The sequence below is a fragment of the Lepidothrix coronata genome, unplaced genomic scaffold (assembly GCF_001604755.1).
Source record: "Lepidothrix coronata isolate B3197 unplaced genomic scaffold, Lepidothrix_coronata-1.0 Scaffold20, whole genome shotgun sequence".
Lineage (NCBI taxonomy): Eukaryota > Metazoa > Chordata > Aves > Passeriformes > Pipridae > Lepidothrix > Lepidothrix coronata.
The window spans coordinates 5,797,518-5,809,283 of record NW_016690200.1 but is presented as its reverse complement, the minus strand read 5'-3'; positions in this window follow the sequence as shown (position 1 = coordinate 5,809,283).

The window sequence follows — 11,766 nt, the reverse complement described above, 5'->3', positions numbered from 1 at the left end:
ATGTCCTAAATTCAGCTCAGGTGCCTGAACTTTAATTACTTTTTCCTCTTGACTTTACAGGATGGCAGAGTCTGTTAGACTTGTTTTTTAGGTGGTTGTAATCACTTACCAGTGATTTCACACTGGAAGTATAATAGCCATTGATTGAATTAGCGTTTGACTTATAGGAGAAAGTAATTATCCAAGTGATTGAAGTTAGGCTCAGGATCAGGGTGCTGTCTGGAACTGGAGTCACAGTCCTGGCATTTCCTCATGGGTTTAAGTCACATGTATAGCTGGGATTCTCCTTGTTTTTTCTGCCTTGCGTGGGAGCTGCTATGGATGATAGAAGGAAGAGTGAAAGCAATAATTTATCAAAACTTTGTCCTGCAGGTTTATTCTGGTAAAGAAGAAAAGTAGTTAGAATCGTGGATTGGTTAGGCTTGGAAGGGATCTTAAAGATATCTGGTTCCAAGACCCCTGCCATGGGCAGGGACACCTTCCACTATCCCATGTTACTCAAAGCCATACCTGGACTTGAACACTTCCAGGGATGGGGGATCCACAACTTCTCTGGGCAACCTGTGCCAGTTCCTCATCACCTTTGTAATAAAGAATTTATTCCTAATATCTCATCTAAACCTACCCAAGTTTTTGTTTTAAATGGAAAATGAAAAAAAAATAGAAATCTTCCCTCTCCTTTGTGAGCCAGAGACCAACAGCACCGAGGGAAAGGACATGATTTGTTTCCCTGGGAATGTGTGACAGAAGTACAAAGTAAAAGGTGAAATTGAGGCAAAAAATGCTCTTTTTCTGTGAGCTCATCCCTTGAACCCCCAGGACCTGCTGGACTTGGTCTGTCTCCTCACATCATTTTAATCACAAATATTACCTTCCCAGCAAAGGACACCAGCTGGACCATCCCATCCTTATGTGCTGGTTGTAACCACATCAGTGACCAAGGAGCTCCTTCTTCCCCAAACAGATGCTTTTGTCAAATGCTCTGGAATTGGAGAGGTGTGATCACAATGGTGTTAAACTGGAATCAGTCTAATTTCATATCATGGGCAAAAATCACCCACCACCCCTGTCCTGACTGCTACCTGTCAGTCCTTTCTTTCCTTTGTCAGTAAGGTACAGACACAACAGCTTTTTGAGGAGAAGAAGGCGACTGCAGATGGGTATTGCTGGATCTGTCCTTTCCTATGCAAAGGGTTTAAGGAAGGAACTATTTAGAGCCAGTACAGTAGCACCAAATATGGTTAAGAGTAGTCCCTTTGAAGTCTTTCTCTGAAATTTTACTGGAAATTGGTTGATTATGAGCCAACTCTGTCTTGGAGAGCCTTCTTTCATGCCATTGTTTAGGTTTGAACTTGTCTGTTCTTTATTTTTGCATCTGACTCAACTATACAAAAGGGTGATCTACTTGCAATGTGTTTTTCTCTTTCGGAAAAAAAAAACCTCTGTGAACTATGAAAAAAAAGGCTGGTGCCATTGCCATGGGAATAAGTGGTTGTAGTTACAAGGAAGAGGACTTCTGAGAAAATAGGACATTTTTCCGGCACACAAAAACTAAAAAGTTTGTAAGAACTTTTCTTCAAGTCCAGATTCCAGAGCCGCAGGGACCTTCCCCTGTTAACGACCTCAGACTCACAACGAGCAAGTCTCTGCAATTTTAGCTTGCTTTATACTTTTTAAAAATTTATTTCGTTCTCTTCTCAATCTGAGGAGAACAACTTACAGGAGAGACAAAATCCACAGATGAAAGTACAGCTGTACAAAGCCTCAAATCACTATCCAACAAGAGAAGTTTACTGGGGACATGAGTCCAGTTTAGGTTTGCCTCTGTGCTCAGACAGGGCTGCAAATAAAACTGAGTGGTTTGAGTAACTAAACACAGGGAATTCATTATATCTAAACAAAACACACAGTTATTCCTGGGGAAATAGAGTGTTCCCTTTAACCAGAAGAGGTGTTAGTTCCAGTTTTTGCCTAAGTAGGGCTGCCTGGAAGTGAAGAACGTTGTGGACCCAGAACCAGTGAGTGAAGGGAAGATTTACAGCGAGACCATCACCTAACCAGGCTAATAAAGTACAAATTAAGACAGATGTTGCAAAAGAATAAGCTGCACAGATCAATGATGAGATGGCTGCTCAAAGTCTGTGCACAGACAATTCTTGAATAGAAGATGCTGTGATTATTTTCTTCCTTCCCATTATTTTGTTTTTTCAGCTGGCTCCAGAGCTCCAGCATCCAGATGCTGGATGTACAGCTCTGGAGCTTCTGTCCTTGCATTTGTTAGTTACTGTGTATGGAAAAGTGAAAAACATTATTTCTTACATTGCAGTTATGTCTAGAGAGTCCATCCAAGTCTCTTCTTAGTTTTCACAGACATGAGAGACTAGATCTGTGCCAGAGAGCTTAGGGTAATTACATTCTGCCAGTAAGGTGACTTCAGGTTTCCAGTTTCCACTTAAAGGAAATTAAGTATCTCAATATTCTGAAAATATAAAGGGATGAGTTACAGTCTGATATTGAAATTCTATCTAAATACATAAACCCAGTCTTTCTAAGCAGATGGTATCTCTGAAGGCTTTGAAACACTACTGGGAAACACTGGGCACGTGGGCTTAGGAGAACTTGGGCTGTCTAACCCTGTCTTGAGCGACTTTGATACTGTTTTTATCTGGGGGCCTGGATATCTAGAGGGTTCAGGGATGGGTTTTGTGGGTCACAGGGTCTTCCATTGTCTAAGCAGGGCTGGAAACACATCTTCAACAAGCCAGCCATGCCTGGGGAAGGCAAGACACATGAGAATGGTTGTGGCTCACAGGAAGTCAGATGTCATTTTGAGCTCTCATGTATGTCTCCTTCACTGAGCTGAAACCTGTCTGTGCTCCCTGTGCACCCCTAAGTTGTCAGTTCTGTTGCTTTTCCGTCACTGCACATGCTTTCCTGCTAGTCTTTGATTTTCTCTGCATCTTCAGAATTTGTTTACAGACATCCACATTCAATGAGATTAAAAGAAAATAATGAATAATTCATTTGAACGAAGAATTGAACTGCAGTGACCTTTATGTTAATAAAAGTGCCCCTTTCCTCTGTGCAAACGCTTTAGCCCTTGCAAAGCAGGGAATTCACTGCATCTGTTGAATTCACAAGTGGCTTTTTTTTTGTTTTGTTTCTGTTTGTTTTGTTTTAAATAACTGCCTAATAGCTGGAACCGGCATTGTGTTCCTCCTGCTGACTCACTGGTTTCCGAAAGCTCTGCGATGAGTGTGACATCTTTAAACACCACAGAATATACTGTTTCCTTTCAACCAGGCATAATCTGCAGTGATTCAACTCATGTAAAAGAACCATGTGGGTAGAAGTATCCCAGCGGGACACGTCACCCTCCATACCTCCAGCCTCTGTGCCTTGCACCCGACACGCTGTTGCCATTCTAATGCTACTTTTGCTATGGCAATCCATGAAAAGGTTTTGCCTTTGTTTCAAAAATCATGTAATGAAAGTGGAATTTGGCTGAGGCAAACGAGTCCACGCTCGTTAAAGCGGATAATTCCAATCCTTGCCTCTACCAGGATGTGGAGTGTACTGACACTGACTACAAAGTGGTTGTATAAGGGGTGTCATCCACAGAGGCCTGGACAGGCTGGAGAGGTGGGTCTATGCAAACCTCGTGAAGCTCAAAAGGGCCAAGTGCAAGGTCCTGAACCTGGGTCCAGGCAATCCCAAGCACAAACACAGCCTGGGTGGGTGGAGAATTGATCGAGAGCAGCCCTGAGGAGAAGGGCTTGGAGGTGTTGGTGGATGAGAAGCTTGACATGATCGGGCAGTGCACGCTCACAGCCCAAGAAAGCTCTACCATGTCCCGGGCTGCAGCACAAGAAGTGGGACCAGCAGGTCAAGGAAGGGGATTGTCCCTCTCTACTCTGCCTTCGTGAGACCTCACCTGCAGTGCTGTATCCAGCTCTGGGGCCCAGAACATGGGAAGGATGTGGAGCTGCTGGAGCAAGTCCAGAGGAGGCCACGGAGATGCTCCAAGGGCTGGAGACCCTCTGCTCTGGAGCCAGGCTGGGAGAGCTGGGGGTGTTCACCTGGAGAAGAGAAGGCTCCAGGGAGACATGAGAGCCCCTTCCAGTGCCTAAAGGGGCTCTGAGAGAGTTGGAGAGGGACTTGGGATAAGGGGATGGAGTGACAGGGCAAGGCGAATGGCTTTAAACATAAAGAGGGTAGATTTAAATTAGATATTAGGAAAAAATTCTTCCCTGTGAGGGTGGTGAGGCACTGGAACAGGTTGCCCAGAGAAGCTGTGAATGCCCCATCCCTGAAAGTGTCCAAGGCCAGGTTAGACGGGGCTTGGAGCAACGTGGTCTAGTGGAAGGTGTCCCTGCCCATGGCAGGGGGGTTGGAACAAGTTGATCTTTAAGCTCCCCATCAACACAAATCATTCTATGACTCAAAGATTCTATATCAGGTACCCTTTGTAGGGTAGGACATTGTTTGGAGTTATGAAAGAGTGAAAGGCCAAAAATCCATACATTAAAACATCCCTATATCACTGCCTGGCAAAAAGTATCTAGATCTGAGCATTGTGCAAGGATGGGTATTCAGGAAGAGCAGAGGCTTATTTTATGATTCTTCTATTTGACGTCTAATTTAGGGGAAGTCTCTTCACTGTGGTCAACATCAGTTCCTCGTCTGGAAAATGAGGACAGTATTGTGTCATTTTTTTTTTTGTGCACTTAGACCAAACTCTTCAAGAAGGAGGTTATTTCTCCTCTGTGCATCTCTAGAATTGAACACAAGAGGGCTTTTCTTCTGGGTGAGATTTCAAGATAGTGCTGTAAAAGAAAGGATCTGTGAGTTTTCTTGTGTTTGTGTGCAAAATCTTTTTATTTGCTTTTTGGAGACTGTTTGAATGTTTACTTGTAAGAATGTCTGCAGAAAGTTAAGTTGTCAGGAGAATTGGTGAGAATAAATATTCATGAGAATACTCTCGCTGCAAATGCTTTTGTGGCCATCTGTAAAAGCTTTTTTATTATTCAAACAATGCTGAGCTTTTTGCAGACAATTTGCCAACAAAATAAAAAGGAAAGGGCTTTTTTTTCCTTTTTTTTTTTTTCTTTTTTTAAGAGGCAGCTGATGCTGTAGTGGCAAAGTCATCATCTCTGATGTGTGATTTAATATCCAGCATGGGACACAAATAGCCAGGAAGGAGTAATGAGAACACTACTGTCAAGCTATCAGAGAGATATAAATATGTTTAAACTGACTATTTTGAATAGAGAACAAATTAGTATAACTACCACCTGTTTGTGAATAATTAAGGCAAACAAACAAAATATTTTCAATATATCAAATAACTTGTTTATAGCAGCAATTCTCTTTAATGTTGGTGTGATGCCTTAGTGTTGTTACACAGGAACCTTCTGCTCAGAAGGAAAATTCTTAATTGTGGGAATTTTCTTTTTTTATTGACGTGAATCAGGAGTAACACAAACAACTTTTCTTTTATTGGTCTTTTCATCCAACGTCTGTGTTTTCCATTTTCACGTTAGCAGATGATCTCCAAAGTGCTGTGGCTCTGTACTTACCACACCTGCTTTTTAAGGAAGACTGGCGATCTCTTTTTCCATAGGAAAGGAAGTGTGCAGAGACAATACTTGCCCTTTGCTAAGATCACCCTGTGGCAATTCTGGAAAGTGGGATTTTATCCAATTCTCTTCTGTATTGCCATTGTCACAAAACCATATTCTCTGTTGATTATTCCATTCTTTCTTTTTTTTAAGTTTGAAGCTGAAAGGGAGGAAAAGTTGTGAGGATCCCTTTGTTCTCAGAATTTTTCCCTGGACAAGGACTTCTCACCATGATTAGAGAGATGTTTGTGCACATGAGGGCCATTGATCTGACCCAGCCATCAGATTTCTCATTATATTTTCTTCCTAGTCTACACGTGTTTCACTAAAAATGATTAAAACATTTGGTGTGCTGTTAAACTCCACGTTATCCTTCAGCAAGCGAGTTCCACAAGTGAGTTATTCATTGCATACAAAGTTATATCCATTTTTTTAAATTGTTTTGCTTATAAGCACTGTAAGAATTTTTGCTTCCCTGCACTCATCTGTATTCCAGCCTGCCAATACTCCTAGGCTGTGGCTTCTGCTGAAAGTCCTGGAGTCAGATATTTAATTAATAATAATAGTCAGATAATTAACCTTCTGCATTGCAAGGGTGAATCTCCTTTAAAAGTCAAGTCTTTGGTATCTCTTTCTTTTTCTTTAAATGGAGATTTTCCCAAAGCACCTTGAATCTGTAGAGAAATTTCAGCTGAAATCATCCCAACAGAATCCGTTCAGGGTATTTCAATTTTTCTGAAATCAGACGATGAAAATTTTTGGAAAAGTCATAGGAGCAAAGGAGAGAGTTTCCTCCTGGCTCGTTGCACCAGGGTGGGAAGAAACCAGGGAGCTACTCCACGGTGCCCAACCCTGCATTGTGGATGGAAATTAGGGCTCAGGAGAAGAAGGCAGTGAGATCCCAGCATATTTCCTTCTGCAAGCAGCAGTGATGAACACTTGAGGGAAGCAATGTCCTTCCAGAGGAGTCATCTCCAGCATTCCAGGGGACAGGAACAGCCCTGCCATCAGTGTGGGTGCAGAGGGGCACCATGTCCTTGTGCTCCTGCTCGAGTGTCTGTGAACGTGGCTGTGATGCTGAAACACCTCTTGGTTGTTGGTTGAGCCGGAGCTGAAACAGGTTCCTGTGAAAATAACAGGGAATCCACCCACAGGAAAATTCTGTTTTCTCCCAAACAAATTATTTGCAAGACCATTTTTTTTTTTCAGAAAAAATATCCCATTCCCCATTTTGAGCTATTATTATAATTTTGAACACTTCTCATGGGGTGACTCAATCTCTGCTGCAGATTTTGTCCTGATTCTGATTGATCAGCACAGACATGGATCAGAAAAAATATGGCATTTACAGGAGGAACAGCAGCCCAAGCTCAAAATCATTTTTATTTCTCCAAATCTCCTCTTTGATGCCTACCCTTAGAATTTTAATCTATTTTTTATCCTTCACATGACCATTTGGAGTCACTACCATTGGGAGTAGCTGGGTACTGTGTGGTTCACGGATGGAGGAACAGAAGAATTTTGAGCATGGACTTCACAACCCTCTCAGTTCTGAAGGCCTTTATACATATCAAACATGAACCAAAATCAATAAGGATACATTTCATCCATAGCTTCATACCATGCCCTGCCCTAGACCCCAACTGGAACGTCACACACAGCAGTGAGTTTGGGCCCAGACTCTGAATTTATGATGAAAAATAAATTTCCCTCCCCACTCGGAACAAAACAGGCTGGCACTTTGCAGCTCCTGTCCTCCTGCTCTCTCTCCCTCATCAATTCTCTTTTCCCTTTCACACATCAGCTGCAAACATCTCATTTGGCTGGGATGCTGAAGGCAGGCTCATCTCTAGCAGTTCCAGACTGTTAATTCAATCAGCTCTTACATCAGCACTAACATAAGGAAGCAAAAAAGGCTCTTGAATTTCATCACCTTGTTAAAAACCTCGGATGGATTTCTGGAAGGATTATTCGATTTGCTTCACTAGGTTTCATAAAGGTTTGTACACAGCATTTAAACTATTATTATTTACTTTTAACAAGCTATTTATGTCCTACTCTCAATTGCCTAATCAATACTGCTCTCCCATCTGCTCCAAGATCCTGACATCAGCACACTTCAATTCTCTGCTGAGTGAGTAAAAAGGAAGGAATAATTTAAACACAGTGAGTGAATGAGAGAAAAAGAGCCCAAAAGAGACTGATATAAACTAAACCTCCATGTCCAAAGGTGGCCAGGCATGCAGGAATTGTGGATTCAAGTCCTAAACTTGAATTGAGAACATTGCTGAGAACATTGGAGGAAGATGCTATGACTCGGAGCAGATTACAGTGATTTCTTTCACTGACAAGAAGAATATTTTGATACTCATTAAAGCTACTTGAATGAGTGTTATTTAAAAATAATTAGTTGAGACTAGTTTTTTTTGATTTTGCCCTTAAGCAGGCTGAGGGGCTTCACTTGGGCATCTCCAGGTGCACAACCGGCACAAAATAAGTTCTGAAATAATTCTGCTCCAGGGGCAGGCTAGAGTGTTATAAGTTTCTCTGACAGTAATAATTAATCCTTAGTGACGGTAGAGGGAGCTGAGGTTGTGCTTGTTCAGGTGCAAACATCTACTCTGTGTACTCTAGTACATACATAAATCACAGATCTGGTTTCTACAGCACTTATTTTCATGTTCCCTGCACTGCAAGTGAGTCCCAGACACAGTATTGGCTCAGTCTTGGTGTTAGTCTTACAGGCATCTGGAGAGTGTTTCATTTGACTTGTTTGTTGATCCCCTATTTGGGATGGGATCAACCTCCCTCTGCTGATCATGTGGGCAATCCTCATGTCTTGTTGAGCTGGACCCTTAGTGGACCAGGTTAATGGCTGGACTCCACGATGTTCGAGGTCTTTTCCAATCTAAATGATCCTGTGATTCTTTGATCCCTACAGCTAAGGTCAGATGAGAGAAATAAGCCTCGGTGCTAACATGGAAAATAAGATTCCAAGGACTTAACATTAAACTCAGGTCTACAGACACTGAAGAAAAAGGATCTTCACCACATTAATCAAGGTTTGTGTTGCCTGCAGAGGCACACCAAATAAAATCACTGTCCAGAGCTCTCCTCTGATCAAGGTCACTCTGTAGCAGCAGCAGAAGCACAAGTAATCCAAAGACACTGATCAAATGAACAGACAGACCTTTGGGTCCCGTTTCCTGGAGTAAATGGGCATAAATCTGTGTGGTAAGATGTGGAAAGCTGCCTCCATCTGAGTGCTTGTTACTTCTTCTGAATACAAAAAGCTTGATCACAGTTTCACCACTATTCAGTGCCAGTGTTTGGTGAGCACTAATGGGAAGGAAGAAATGTGTATTTTGGGGAGTGACACCACAACATTCAGACTTTTTAATTTCTTTATACCAAGAACAAATGCAACTTTTTCTCTTGCAGTGGCCCTTTGCTGCCCTAGCCTGTATCTTGAATTTTCCTAGTCACCTTCTCAGCTATGTCTAGACTTAAAATTCTGACAGACTTTGGGTGCAGGAGATCTTATTATCCCTTATACTCCTGCTCTGAGAAAGAACTACATCACAGTTCCCCAGAGCTCCATGGGAGACCCTCCATTTGGAATAGAAGTGCTTCAAGGTGGTTGTTGCTGCTAAAAACAGTGGGTTGAGCTGATACAGCTGTCTCCTTTCAGTGGTTAGTCCACATAAGTCCGTGAAAGCGTTGCAGCTTTACAGACAAGGCATTTAATTGAAATATTAAGGCATTTAGCCCTCATTTCAGAAGGTTTAAGCCCTGCTTTGGGTGTTTTTCAGCAAAAGATGCTGTGGTTCTTTTGTGGAAATTTTCTATTTATTCCTTTCTTTTTAGTACACCCAAAGAAAATGAAGCATGTGTATGATTTGGTGTGGAGACAGCCCAGCACAAAGAAACAACTGGTATTCCTCTTTCCATCTGAATGCCAGTGTCACTAGATCTCCTGAAGAAGTAAAACACATTATTAAGTTTTAACATCTTTCCAAAAAAAGGTCATCTGGTGTCACTGCTTACTCCTACCTCACCATCTCAAAATGCTACTCTGGGCTGGGATTTATTATCCTTATGATAACTGTGTGCTCCATTTTCCCCACTTTGTCAGGGTTTTTTACTCTTTTCATTCTGCTTAGTATGACCAGTTGATTTGCTGGGTGGATTATTGTTCCTTTTGAATGAGGGTTGCTATTTTGTCCCTTTTCTCCACCGTTTTGGCCCCATGACATTTTTGGGGTGGGAAGGAGGGAGGCAATGAGAGGTTATATATTGAACAATTTCACCCTGCTGGAAAATACCAATAGCTTAAAATAAATATACTCTCCGAGATATCACATTATCCTGCTGAGCTCATGTACAGCAGAGATAAAATGGTTTTTTTTTTTTTTAGAACTGATTTTTCTTTCTCCACCAGCTGAATGGAATATCAAAACACACCATTTAAAGTAACTGTTAGAAAAAAGCTTATACACAATGCTATCAACAGAAGGGAGCTGAAAATTAAATGGAAATTATTACCAGAGAACTCATTTCCTTTGCTACTGAGAGGCTAACAGCAACAATAAAATAGAATTTAGAAGTGAAAGCTGAGATTCTTCCTTTGATGTCTGAATATTTTCTGCTTATGTTCCTCTAAAATAAAAGGCCACATTATAAATTAAATGTGATACTTAATTTTTATTTTCTCTCCATTCAAACAGTATGTTTCCTCTAGGTGATTATTAAAATAATGATTCACCTCCCCAGCTGCTGTAGACTGGCAGGTTTTTGTTTAGGCAGCAGAGCAGCATGGGTTGAGTGATTGCTGGGTCCCAGACAGGCAGAATCCAGTTGCCTCTTGGAACAGAGGTTGAGGGGTTTTTAATTTAACAGTGAAAATGTAAAATGAGAAAGAGCTGGTGCCCTTAAGCTTCATCTTAACTGAACATTTCCTATGATGTATCTCCTATGATTGAATCATATAATCACAGAATGGTTTGTGATGGAAAGGACCTTAAAGATCATCTCATTCCAACCCCTACCATGTGCAGGGATGTCACCCACCAGGTTGCTCCAAGCCCCATCCAATGGCCCCAACAATTCCAGGGACGGGGCAGCCACAGTTTCTCCGGGCAAACCTGTGCCAGGGCCTCACCACTCTCTGAGCAGAAAAAAATTCTTCCTAACATCTGATTTAAACCTTCCCTCTTTTAGTTTAAAGCTTTTCCCCCTTGAAAGCAAAGACAATTCTCAAAAGACTGTAAATACTGATCTTGGTGCCTCTCTGGTTATCACTGCTACAGTATGGGAAAGGGAACATGCTTGTCAATGGGAGGGGGAATGCAGTGTCCTCTGGTCCACCTCACTGAGGATGTACCAGAAGGATGGAGGATTTTCTTCATGAAGTTCCTTTAGCAACTACAGGAAACATGTTGATAATTAATTTTTGATGTTTTCTTCGTACAAGACTCAGCTGGTTGAGTGCAGGTACTTGCTGGAGGGTGAACTCAACCACCACGCTTGATTCTGCTGTGCATGGGGAGGTATCCACTGCTATTAGGGGTGTTTTTGGGTAACAGGGCTGTGGGATGAGCCACAGGTTGTAGGACAGACCCACATTCAGTGAAAGGATAACCCAGGCTGTCTCAATGAGGCTGGGTGACTAAAGGCATCCCTATGCCATAGACAGCCCAATTAAAATATTTGAATCAGGACCCAAGTCCAAATTCAGAGCAGAAATACTTGGATTTCTAGGGGAGGTGTGGCAGCTCTGTGGTACCCGGGAGGCAGGATCAGAGCCATTCATCTGTTCTAGTCTCAGGCTCCAAAAATCCCCTGCTTCAGCTACACAGGAAACTCTAGGATGGTGCTGGTGGCTTTGAAGGAAAACAGTGGAGTTCTAATTGAAACAAATGAAGGGAAGTGTTGTTTAAGATTACACTAACCTGTACCCCTCTCTTCTTCCTTACTTTCCTTTTCTGTGCTTGTTTCATCTTCCACGACTCAATGATGTTTTTTGTTTCCCTTTACTTTTATTGTTCAATTATATCTTTGTGTATATAAACACTGAGGTGATGTAGAGAAAAAAGGACTCCATGGCTCCTGTTACCAAACATAGAACAGACCCCATCATGTCAGG